This window comes from Podarcis raffonei, chromosome 3, assembly GCF_027172205.1.
Source record: "Podarcis raffonei isolate rPodRaf1 chromosome 3, rPodRaf1.pri, whole genome shotgun sequence".
NCBI lineage: Eukaryota > Metazoa > Chordata > Lepidosauria > Squamata > Lacertidae > Podarcis > Podarcis raffonei.
The window spans coordinates 30,869,470-30,882,558 of record NC_070604.1 but is presented as its reverse complement, the minus strand read 5'-3'; positions in this window follow the sequence as shown (position 1 = coordinate 30,882,558).

Sequence of the window (13,089 nt, the reverse complement as noted above, 5' to 3'; positions counted from 1 at the left end):
TCATCACATGGTCACTATTGTTAAAAACAGTATCAATTAATACAGTGTGCAATTTATACTCAGAGTTTGGTGACAAAGATAGAGCATAGCCTGAGGTAGATAGGTAAAGGTACCCCTGCCTGTACGGGCCAGTCTTGACAGACTCTAGGGTTGTGTGCTCATCTCACTCTAGAGGCCGGGAGCCAGCGCTGTCCGCAGACACTGCCGGGTCACGTGGCCAGCGTGACAAAGCTGCTCTGGCGAGCCAGCGCAGCACACACGGAAACGCTGTTTACCTTCCCGCTAGTAAGCGGTCCCTATTTATCTACTTGCACCCAGGGGTGCTTTCGAACTGCTAAGTTGGCAGGCGCTGGGACCGAGCAGCGGGAGCGCACCCCGCCGTGGGGATTCGAACCGCCAACCATGCGATCGGCAAGTCCTAGGCGCTGAGGTTTTACCCACAGCGCCACCCGCGTCCCCTGAGGTAGATAGATGGGATCAAATAAATTCATCTCCTTTGCAATTAATGGCTACCTTGGCTATATAATTTGCTCTAATTTTCCTAGCAGCAGTTGCAAAAAGTGCTACCTGCCAGGTCACATACTTATCTGTGTCTGCAAGGAGATATAACATCATGTCAAGGGGGTTCTGGCCAGGGGACCCTGTCATTATAAGGTACCAAAAATCTTTTTCTTGCATCATTATATAACAGACAGTGCAAGATATAATGCATAAGGTCCTCTACTTCAGAACTTCCTCTAATGCAAACACGTTCGTTTTTTGGTATGCCTCTATGTCTCCCATCTCTATAAGCAGAGCTTATTGTATTTAGTCATAGCTCTGTAAAAGCTTTTCGAAGCTGTGCAAAAGTCAATTCATTAAAATAAGATATGTGTTCATTGACCTCTCTAAGTTTAAAATACAATGGGGCGCATGTAGATGTGCACATAGAGTTTAGATTGTTTTTAGTTGCTACTGCCCTTATGGTTCGTTTAAAAATATTTTTCTGTGAATATAAGGGGAGTTCTTTAATCTCAGTCACTGAGAGGTCATATCTGCCCTTCAGTTGGGCAGCATGATGTACCCAGTTTTTAAGGGGTAATCCATTTGAGAGCTCAATCAGGCATTTTTTTTGGTAGCCTAGTGTTGTCCATCTGTTGAACTCTAAACCAGTAACAGAGAATTGTTTTATCTATTTGGCTCTCTATGCTCAACATGCGAGTTTCCAACCTGACCATGGCAGATTGCACGTCTTTGGATAAACCTAAAAGAACTCTTAAAAAATAATTCTGTGGGGGTTCCAGACCGGAGACCTTTGAGGTACCCCCAAACCTCTGCACCATATAAAATCTGGGCCATTGTTTTTGCTTTATACACAGATAGAGCTGGGTTGACCAGATTTCCACCTTTACAGGCAGCAAATTTCAGAATGGCTTTTGCTGATTTAAAGGCTTGCAATTTAATATTGGATAGCTGTGTATTCCAAGATGCCGTTTCTGAATAAATCAATCCCAGATATATAAACGTATTTACTTGGTTTATGATGTGTTCATCCAGGTGCCAAACATGCTTTTTAGAACGCTTCCCAAATACAATGGCCTACGTCTTATCATAGTTTATAGATAAAGCATTCCTCGTGCAATATGAACTTTAATTTTGCAAGCAGCCGTGAGATGAGCGTCCGTGACCAGGGGATGGTCAGGGGTCCCTTTACCTTTACCTTTATGGTGTGGATACAGCAGGCAGGGAGACGATTTTCCTACTAGAACCAGGAGCAACCAATGAAAACTGAATGAAGGGATATTCCAGACAGATGAGAGGAAGCACTGCTTTAGTGCGTAGCTGAAGCCGTGGGATCCCCACAATGGATGGCAATGGCTGAATCAACGCTTGAAACAATGGCCACCGACTTGGATGGCTTTAAAAGGAGATTTGACACGCTTACAGAGGATTAGGCTATCAATGGCCACTAGTCACCACAACGGCTAGATCATGCACCCCAGGGTTAAGAGGCACAATGCCTCTAAAGACCACTTACTGGGGGGACATGAGTGCTGTTCTGCTCAAATTCTGCTTCTGGGCTTCTTAGAGACATCAGGTTGGCCAAAGCATGTAACCGGGGTAGTCTAATCTAGCCAGGCTGTTCTTACTTTTCTACGTTTTGTTAGAAGCAGGTGGGAGAAAAGAATAGCTGCCATAGGCAGGAGATCTGTGAGGCACCTCCAGACTTCTAATTTTTTAATTCTATTGAGATGCAGCCATAGACGGCGTCCATTTTGTTTGGAGCAGTAGCAAGGGCACGTATGTGTAAGCCCCCTCTGCCAAAATTGCCCTTCTCCAGCTGTCGTTTGCCCTCCAAGGGAGAAAATCCAAGCCTGGCAACTCTATTCTACGAGGGAAATGTCAATTGCACTCACCCGCCGCTTAAAATAAAATGATATTCTCCCACATTTCTCAGATGGAAATAGGGACGTTCTATTCTACATCAGGAAGCTTATCCTGTGTTTGATCTCCCACCGTGCACGTATACATTTTATACACATATAAATCTGTCACCTTGAGCCAATGACAACCTCTCAACCTAACCTACCTCACAGGGATGTTGTAAAGAAAAAAAAGGTGCAAGGGAAGGGGTTGTGTACAACACCTTCAACAGATAAATAGAATAAAATAAAAAATTAACTAGAAGTTGCCTTGAGCTCCTGTCAGGGAAAAAGGTGGCTAATAATAATAATAATAATATTTTAATGCTTGATGTTGTCGCTTTTTTATTATTAATATTCTGTTGGGAGCTGTGCACAGTGGCTAATAATAATAATAATAATAGAAACTATGAGAATGATCAAGAACATACCAGGAAAGGTGGGTTGTTGAAATGAAAGGTCACCTACTAGCATCGCTCAGTTGACTGGCATTTCAGTTTAATCATTCATTTCAGAACTGAAGGCAAACCACTCCCCCCTGCCAAAAAAACACCCTTACAGCGTTAGCTGTGAACACACATTCTTCAACCTGTGCAAACACAGTCCATCCCTTTTTTGAATTTGCAGAAAACAAGTGAGGTGGGAGAGGTCAGCACAATCTTTCTGCCGCACCTTGGATCGTGCCCTAACAACTGCTTTGGCCTCACCCGGATTTATTTACTTTCAACCGACAGGCTCCACGTTCATATCTCTGACACTACTGGGCATATGGTTCCTAAATCAACACCCAGATGGAAATGAGTAAGCAGGCGGGAAGAATATCCCACAGCCAATCTCACCAGGGGAAAGGTAATGGGAGGGTGTTGGCTTTATTACCTTGTTGGTTTTCTACATACTTAACAGCATGGTTGGATGGTCTGCCGCAATTAAGTTCTCTCCAGTTTTGTAAAAAAAAATTTTTTTTTAAATGAAGCATTCAAATTTTTAAATATTGTATTTTTTAAATGGCAAGTCACTTTGGATGGATGCTTTTGCCTAGAAAAGCAGCCTGGAAATGTTTTAAATAAATAAATGAAACCTGAGTGGTTTCATAAGAGTATATATTTAAAGCAGATAATTAAGGGAGCAAACTAAATGAATGTGGATATGCAGAAGATACTAAAAAATAAATAAATTTAAGGAACCACACAAAGAGGGGAAAGGAAGTCAAACTAAGAAATGTTAAATTAATTGTAAAACTAATGAAATGTATAAACTTGAAAAGTTTAAATAATTTTTTTTAAAGAAAAGGAACTTGAGCAGTACACATCAGATACTGTGGAAAGCACTAAGCATTGTTATATAGGTGCCTATTCCCAATATTAAAATGCTAATCAGTGGGATTTACTTCTGAGGAGATGTGCAGGATTGCACCAGTAAACCATTTATTTTTTTATTATTGACTTCTAGGCCAGAATATGAGACTTGAAGCAGTAGGCTTGCATGCCTACTGTGAACAGTTTTACAAATAACTAAACATTCCCTAGCCTGCTGTTTCAAGCATTCAGATGGCTGAGAAAGTGTGCTGTTCTCACTATCTCTGCCTACACATTGCAGAATAACAGCACAACCCTATACATGCCCACTCAGAAGAATGTCTCACTATGATCAATGGGACTTACACCCTAGTAAGTGTGTTCAGGACTCCAGTAAAAAGTAGTACAGTGGTACCTTGGTCCTCAAACTTAATCCATTCCGGGAGTCCTTTCGACTCCCAAAAGCATTCAAAAATCAAAGCGCGGCTTCCAATTGGCTACAGGAACTTTCTGCACTCAAGTGGAAGCCACGTCGGATGTTCGGCTTCCGGAAAACATTCACAAACTGGAACACTTATTTCTGGGTTTGCAGCACTCGGGAGCTGATTTGTTTGACAACTAAGCTGTTCGAGAACCAAGGTACCACTGTACTGTACATCTTTGATAACACTCACCACATAGGCAGGAGATAGATGTCTTGCTAATTGACAGTGGAATTCTCTGCCTCCTTTAGATCAGCCTTCCTTAACCTAGCACCCTCCAGATCCTTTGGACTACATTTCCCATCAGCCCCAGCTAGCATGGGCAATGTTCAGGGATGATGGGAGTTGCAATCCAACATCTGGAGGGAACCAGGTGGAGAAAGGTCGGCTTACATCAGGATTTCCCAAACTTGGGTCTCTGGCGGTTATTTGACTATAACTCCCAGCATCCAGTTAGCAGGACCAGTGGTCAGGGATGATGGGAATTGTAGTCCCAAAAATCAGCTGGAGACCCAAGTTTGGGAAACCCTGCTTCAGATTCTGCTCTTTTTTTATTTATTTTTTTAAAAAGTGATACAGTTTTATGATCACTAAGTAGCTACACCAGTCTTTTAATATGTTGTTGTTGTTGTTGTTTAGTCGTGTAGTCGTGTCCGACTCTTCGTGACCCCATGGACCAGAGCACGCCAGGCACTCCTGTCTTCCACTGCCTCTTGCAGTTTGGTCAAACTCATGCTGGTAGCTTCGAGAACACTGTCCAACCATCTCATCCTCTGTCGTCCCCTTCTCCTTGTGCCCTCCATCTTTCCCAACATCAGGGTCTTCTCTTCTCATGAGGTGGCCAAAGTATTGGAGCCTCAGCTTCAGGATCTGTCCTTCCAGTGAGCACTCAGGGCTGATTTCCTCAAGAATGGATAGGTTTGATCTTCTTTCAGTCCATGGGACTCTCAAGAGTCTCCTCCAGCACCATAATTCAAAAGCATCAATTCTTCAGCAATCAGCCTTGTTTATGGTCTAGCTCTCACTTCCATACATCACTACATTTTAATATAGCCTAAGCAAAGAGGCTAACAGTTTTTAATGGCATAAGATTTTGTGGATTAGAGTTCACCAGATGCATGGAGCGGGGTCAGAAAAAATGAAGTGCATGAAAATGAACTATGATAATTTCATTAAAGCTTATCAGTGTATGTAAAATAACGACAGTGGTCATTCACAAAGCAGAGCTGATAACGCAGACATTTGGCATTAATGAGCTAACTATCACCTATAGTAGGATAAACAATATTGATCTTCATTCAAGCGAAATTGCTGGTTGTAACTGAGCTAGAAAAATGCCTAAACGATCAGGTTATTTCAAACAGTAAAGAGAGAATGGGGAAGGCAGAGAAGTAATATTATATATAATAAACTGTGTGTCTGAATTATTAACTCTTCTCAAAATCATCAGAACTGGAGACTTTCCCCCACCCCCAATTGGATTGTACATCCGGCGGAGAAGTCTTTATGGAAATGACAAAATAATGAATTGTGAGCAATAGATCGACACCTTCTTCATCGTGATATGAAGACATTATGAGACTGATTGAGGGAACAATAACAACCTCAACAAAGCTTTGAAGGGGTGGGAAAATCAATGTTCACGGCTCTAAAAGCAACTCACATTCTTCCTTGTGGGAAGAAAAGGGCGGAGCATTCTGAATTTTTATTATCTTTCCATGCAAGTCCTAGCAGTGAAAACCCATAGTAGAGCATCTCCTGTAGCACCCCATTCCTTTGCTAAGCAGATTGCCAGAATGGCCAGCTGAGCAGCTAGCTGTTAAAAGATAGTTCCCTGATATTTAGAGATCTTTGTTCAATGCCTTGAAGAAGATAGCCAGGTTGAGAGCTTAGGAAGGTCATCCCTGCTTTAGCTAAGAGGAGGGAGATGTTTATTGATCATGTGAAGAAATAAGCTTTTACAGTTTGGAGCAAAGCCAGGCTGAAGATACTGTGTTAGATGTGGGACATCTCTGTCCGGGTGTCTTGTTGAGGAGGAGATTTGCTGCCTCACAAGAGTGCCTCTGTGCTTCCAGTTATGCTCTGCTTGCACATTTGTATATAAAGCAAATATTTCAAAGGTGCATGCCTTGCATGAAAAAGGCTCAAAGTTCAATCCTGGCATCCCTACGTGGAACCAGAAAACATTCCTGCCTGAAAACCTGCTGTTAGGCAGTGTTGACAATACCCAGCCGGATGGGTGGGGTATAAATATTTATAACCATCCTCATCATCATGGGCTAGATGGATCAGTGGTCTGACAGCATGTGGCACCTTCCTCTGCTCCTCATCCAAAGCAAACAAAAACATTCGAGAACAGTGCCACTGGAACTCCTCAACGCACAGAATGATTGGAAGCAGCCAACAATGTTATGTTGAGTCACGGGATAAGGAATCATCTAGCTCTTGTTAGAAGACCAGTAGTTCTACTTTCAGTTGTCAGGAGAGGAAGGAAATCCCCTGAAATGCAGAAATTTAAGATAGTTAGTATGGTGAGATAACCTTCCTTATAAGTGTAATGATTACGGAAGGAAGTAGTAAACCACAGATAGAGAAGGTGAGTGGAATTAAAAATTATAACAAGTGTGGTGATATTTGCAAATGAATTATTCTTTAATTTGGCACTGTTAAGATGCATGCAGCTGCCAGGAAACATGTGTAGCAAATGTGATAGAATGAACAAACATATGACCAATCTATGATCTCCTTTCAATTTATGTTTAATATTTGGTTTATCATTTTGCAATCTCAATATGCCAGGGAAGCTGCAGAGCTCCAGGGGCTATGGAATCTATCTGTCTGTCTACCTACCTACCTACCTACTTACAGTGGTACCTCGGGTTAAGTAGTTAATTCGTTCCGGAGGTCCGTACTCAACCTGAAACTGTTCTTAACCTGAAGATCACTTTAGCTAATGGAGCCTCCTGCTGCTGCCGCGCCGCCGGAGCACAATTTCTGTTCTCATCCTGAAGCAAAGTTCTTAACCTGAAGCAATATTTCTGGGTTAGCGGAGTCTGTAACCTGAAGAGTATGTAACCTGAAGCGTATGTAACCCAAGGTACCACTGTATCTATCTATCTCTATGTATATATCTATATCTAAAAGCTGCTATCACCCATTTGAACTGGAAGCCCAAAACTCATTCAGTCACAAATGAATCTACTATCAAGAATGCTCATTAGAACATAATGTGAACAGAAAAATCGCTCTCCCGGATGAGACCAAAGGTCTAGCAGGAAGACTGCTCAGAAGCCAGTGCAGCCCTGGGATCTATGTCACATATACACTCATGGATATTGTCATAGGGCCACAGCACTGCCTTCCACCACACCTCAAAACCACCACATGGTTTCTATGAATAACTGCAGAGAACACCCTACCCCTGTGGGAAGAGCCTTGGCCTGTGTGGTATTTAAATAAGCCACCTATGGCTGAAGTGCCATAATTTATCACCGTCACAGATTCCATTTCACTTCCTCTGTCTGCAGTAGGATTCCTATTTGGGGAAGACTTCTTGGTAGTGGCTGGTTGTGGTGAGGTCAGCTGTGGGCGACCAAAGTCTGGGGTGGACATCTCCCTCGAGAGGGCTTCTCTCTTCCCCTTATCAGGGCATGAAAGAGGCCAGAAACTGGGCCAGGAGCCAGATAACAGTGGGAAAGGCCTGGAGCTTGCAGTGACATGCCTTTCATGGCTGCCACCCTTATTAGAATCCCTCGTATTATTTAGCACAACAACATTTGGTGCTATGGGCTGTTTGCAAAAGAAGGAACAGAAAAGGCACTATATTAAGCATGCTGTCTGTCTCTGCAAGCAGCAATTGCTTGAGTGGCATCACATTTGGCTGCGTTCAATGACTTCTTGTCATGAAAGTATGACTTACTTCCCACTCAAGCCTCATTCGAAATGCTTTCATCAAATAATAATCCTAATAATCCCAACAATTTGACTGTGAGCTTTGAGATCTGTGCCTATGGCTGCTTCATAGTTGAGAGAGAAAAGAAAGCATTTCCTAGAGATTGTTTTTGTGTTGGGTTGCCATATTTTGAAGAGCAAAAAAGAGGACACAATGGGCGACTCCTACTTTTAACTATGGATCGCTATGACGACTCTACCTACAAAAAAGAGGATGTTCTCTGGAAAAAGAGGACATATGGCAACCCATGCCAGTGCTTGGCCTCTCTTCCTTTTCTTGTTGTAAAAAGTATTGATGGGGGGGGGGGGTAAGCAGGTTTGTGGTGCAAGAGTAGCAAACAAGCTTTAATTTTGCAATCTGAATTTGCTGTCGTGTGATTGGATCCTACCCCAAAACAGAAAGAGTCTGGAAGCTCCTTTAGGCTCCTGAGCAAGGATTGTGGTAATTCTGCACTGTATCCATGGTGCATTCCAGATCAAGCAGCAGCATTATCCATTCCTTCACATATCATGGTCGTATGAACAAGCCTGTTGTATCTTCCTGCTAGTTCTTTAAGCTTAATCCAGGCATAGGCAACCTTGGACCTCCAGATGTTTTGGGACTACAACTCCCATGATCCCTAGCTAACAGGACCAGTGGTCAGGGATGATGGGAATTGTAGTCCCAAAACATCTGGAGGGCTGAGGTTGACTATGCCTGGCTTAATCCTATCACTTGCTGTGCCCATAAAGGCCAAGAACACTCCAAGTTGGAGCCATCTGACTTTTAAGTACTATATTTTCTCAAGTATTTTTGCTTTGAAGAACATAGCTCTCTTGGTGCTTTAAATGGCATGTATCCTGTAAGAGTCTCATAATGAAGGGCACAAACCTTCCACACGCACCAACATTTTCAGCATATGGACTCCCCCTCATCTAGGTAGTCTGTGGTGCCATGGGAATTTTGTCCTATGTTTTTGAACAAAGAAAAACAATTTTTTGAATGAAAAGTAACTGCACTTGAGACAGGACAAATCTTCAGAGGTGTTCAAATTGGTGCAGTTTGGAATGGTTCAGTCTGCCATCTTGATTCAAAATGGTGTCCAACAAGTTCCATTTACGGACAAACCTGTCTCCACAATCTCCAGATGAGTGATGGTATCTTCATAGGTATCCAAACTGGCCCAGTCACACCAAACCGGGTGACAGTATCTTCAAGAAGTGCTGCCTGAAAAATCCTGGTTCCATATAGACTTCATCCAATTTCTGTTCTTGTGCTGATTTTAGTGTGATTTCGTTTTGAGAATCTTTCGTAAGCTATTTTGACAATCTCTTGGGAGACTGGGATATAAATATTAAATAAATAAGAGATTTTGCCTGAAGACCAGGGAGCAGAACTTGTGTCAAGCTTATATCAAGCTCAGAGACAAACCACTGCTGAGGTGCAATGCTGGCAGTTGGAAGCCCACAAGTAAATAATGTAGTTGAAGACAGACCAGGGGCTATGCTTTGGATCAGGCAAAAGAAAAAGAAAAAAGCAAGGGGCAGAGGCAAGGATCATGGTCAAACAGCGCCAGCCCAATATTTCGTTGCCTGAAGTACAGCATCAAATGCCCCTTTTGTCTTACTCCCCCTCCCCTGGTAGGGTGAAGACTTTACAGTCTCTCAGATATCAATTCCTGGCTTTAGCTATCTACTACCTAAATTACACTGCCTGAAGCTGTGTGTTTCACCTTCCTGAATGAAAGAACTAAATGGCCCTGTCGGGTGAGACCCGATGTTTGCTATATGTGGAGAAATAGCTCTTCTGTTTCTACAGAAAAGGGCAAAAGTACACAGTAAAGATAGAGTCATCATCTTAACTTCCTGCGCAATATAATTTCCGCAACTTCCCCAAGGACAATGGCAGTTTTTATTTTCTCTTCCTTTTGTTAATTAGGTAATGCTTATTTGCCTCCAGTTTCATAAAAGCAAAAGCTAGGCTTGTGCATCCTGTTCATTTTTAATTATGCCCTCGAGGTAGAATTCTTTCTCTTAGGATTTGGGTTTAAAGAAATAAAAATAAAAGAAAATCCTTAAAAAATGATATCTGCAAATGACCAAGGTGTGGAAAGTGTGTTTTAAAACTCACTTAGATGTGTGTATTTAAGCAAGTTAATGGTACCTCTGGGATAGCCCAAACTCTGAATACACAATCAAACAGAGGAAGGCCAAATTGTTGAGCAAGGCTTTGAATATGGTGACTCAAAAACCCATTGTATCACACCCAAACTCTCTATCTAGTTAATATACAGTGGTACTTTGAGTTAAGAACTTAATTCGTTCTGGAGGTCCGTTCTTAACCTGAAACTGTTCTTAACCTGAGGTACCACTTTAGCTACCACCGCGCCGCCACCTCGCAATTTCTGTTCTCATCCTGAAGCAAAGTTCTTAACCTGAGGTACTATTTCTGGGTTAGTGGAGTCTGTAACCTGAAGTGTCTGTAACCTGAAGCATCTGCAGGTACCACGGTATTGAAAAGTGCTCTGAATATCAAACACAATGGAGATTACTGAAAAGCACAACCATTATTTCCCTAGCTGTAACAGAGGCTCTGCTGTGAAATAATTGTGGGCTGATTCAGCATTCTGAGTATTGATATTCAGAAATCAACACTTGAAGAGGAACTATGGAAAACGTATACTGAAACATAGCCAGATCTATTATCCTAATGCTTGTACATGGGCTTCCTGCCAAGTGAGGTGAGGTAATTCAACACATGACTTGGAACATCTTTCTGGAAATGCCTTCTTGAAGACTCAGAGAGAGATTCTAAAGCAGAGGTGAGGAACCTCAGCTTGGGGGCCAAATGCGGCCTATTTATCTGGCCCTTGGGGTTCTCCACAGGATACAACCCTCTCTTCAAATGCTTTTGTCTGGCTGGAATGTGATAATGCCCCTTACTTGTCTGGATGAAGGATGGGAGTATGACTTTTGCATGGTTGGAATGCAGCCTACTACCCTAGGAGTACTCACCTGTGGCCCCACCCACTTTTCCTGACTAGTGATTCATATGCAATTAATTATATAAATTACATTGTCATTAGATTAATCCGCCTCATTCACTGTGCACCATTCCGCAGATGGGGGCTACCCATGGCACTCGCAGAGCCAGGACAGGATAGTGACCCACGAGTCACTGGGGAGGCAGCATCACACCAAGGCCAGAACCGCTTGGCACCGTGGCCTAGGAACACATCACCTAGGACTTTTTTTGGGGGGGGCCCTACAGTATCTGCATACAGTAATTGCTTATCTTACTTTTCCTTGAAAATGTTCACAAAAGGAAAAGTCACTCTTTGAAGTGAGAAACTGGTGAATGTAGCTTGAGAACAGGGTTGGGTAAATATTAAGGCAGGTTGTTCCATTGTTCAACTCTCCTTCCAGATTTTGAGTCATTAGAATCTATGACATTGGTTCTTGTACAGGACTAAAGACATGCTTCAAGTTATTCTGAGCAATGTCCTCCCCTCCCGCTTTTCACATCTTTCCTGTGAAAATATTGGTAACTGATGGATTTTGAGATGTGGAGGTACAATTTAAATGCTCACATAGTGCATTTTGAGCAACAGAGGGAAATTTCTTTCTTTCTTTTGAGGGCTCTTGGATGCTAGTGGGCTTACATGAATGTAAGAACAACACAGGACGGGGTGATGAACTTTTTTCAGCTGCATTCCTTTCTGGGGCTAGGGGCAAATCTGGGCAGATTTGCCTTTGTACAGTAGGCTAGTCTCTACAAACACGCAACACCTTTCTCTACCCTGTATTTAAAGTAACTAAAAAGCTTTACAACAGGTGAAGGACACACCTGAGCCAGTAAAAACACTCAATAACAGAGCTGGGGAGGGGTTGTGGGATGGGGAGAGTCCTGATAGACGGGGGCACATTTGGTCACTGGGCCTAATGTTCTCAGCTCATGCTCTAAGATATCTGGTTAAACCCTCCCCCCAATATTAGAAGAAGAAGAAGAGAAGAGTTTGGATTTGATATCCCGCTTTATCACTACCCGAAGGAGTCTCAGAGCAGCTAACATTCTCCTTTCCCTTCCTCCCCCACAACAAACACTCTGTGAGGTGAGTGGGGCTGAGAGACTTCAAAGAAGTGTGACTAGCCCAAGGTCACCCAGCAACTGCATGTGGAGGAGCGGAGACGTGAACCTGGTTCCCCAGATTACGAGACTACCGCTCTTAACCATTACACCATACTGGCTCTATTAGAGTTTTTACTAATATAAAAATTAAATACCCAATTCGGGGGGTGGGGGTGGGAGCGAGTGCCAAGTGATCTCCACTCCCGACATAGGATATCATACTACAGTTGCTTTTGGGCTTTGTCTAATGAGACAACACAGCTACCTGCAAATTGCATCTGCTTCTGAGGGATTTAACCAACTGCAGAAATAACTAATGAAATGTCTCAAATCCTCAAAAGAGAACTTGCTTCAAAATGTACTAGATGAATATTTGAACAGTTTTAGAAAAAACAATGGACAAAATTTGTAAGTAGCCAACTGTGGGGAAGGCCCTACAAAGCAACCATTACAGAGAATAAGACTAATTTCAGGTTCATGGGTTCAAGCCCCATGTTGGGTAACACATTTCTGCATTACAGGGGGTTGGACTAGACGACCCATTCGGGTCCCTCTCAACTCCACAATTCTATGATTCTGTTCAGGGTGAGAGGGATCCAGTTGCCCAGGCCCACCCCTTTACTTCAGAAGGCCTTAGGTGTTGCCTGGCGACTGCCAACCAGGGACTGAAGGCTGCCTCTGCCATCTGGGCTGAGTGAGATCCCACCACTTAACCCCAGTCCCTTGCCTCAGAAAACCTCAAAGGGAGTTGCATGAATGTCAGAAATCCTCCCTAGATAGTCCTGGTTCCTTGTGGATGCCATGCAATCTCTGCTCCTGCACCAGATTTTAGTGTGTTTATACGGAGAATA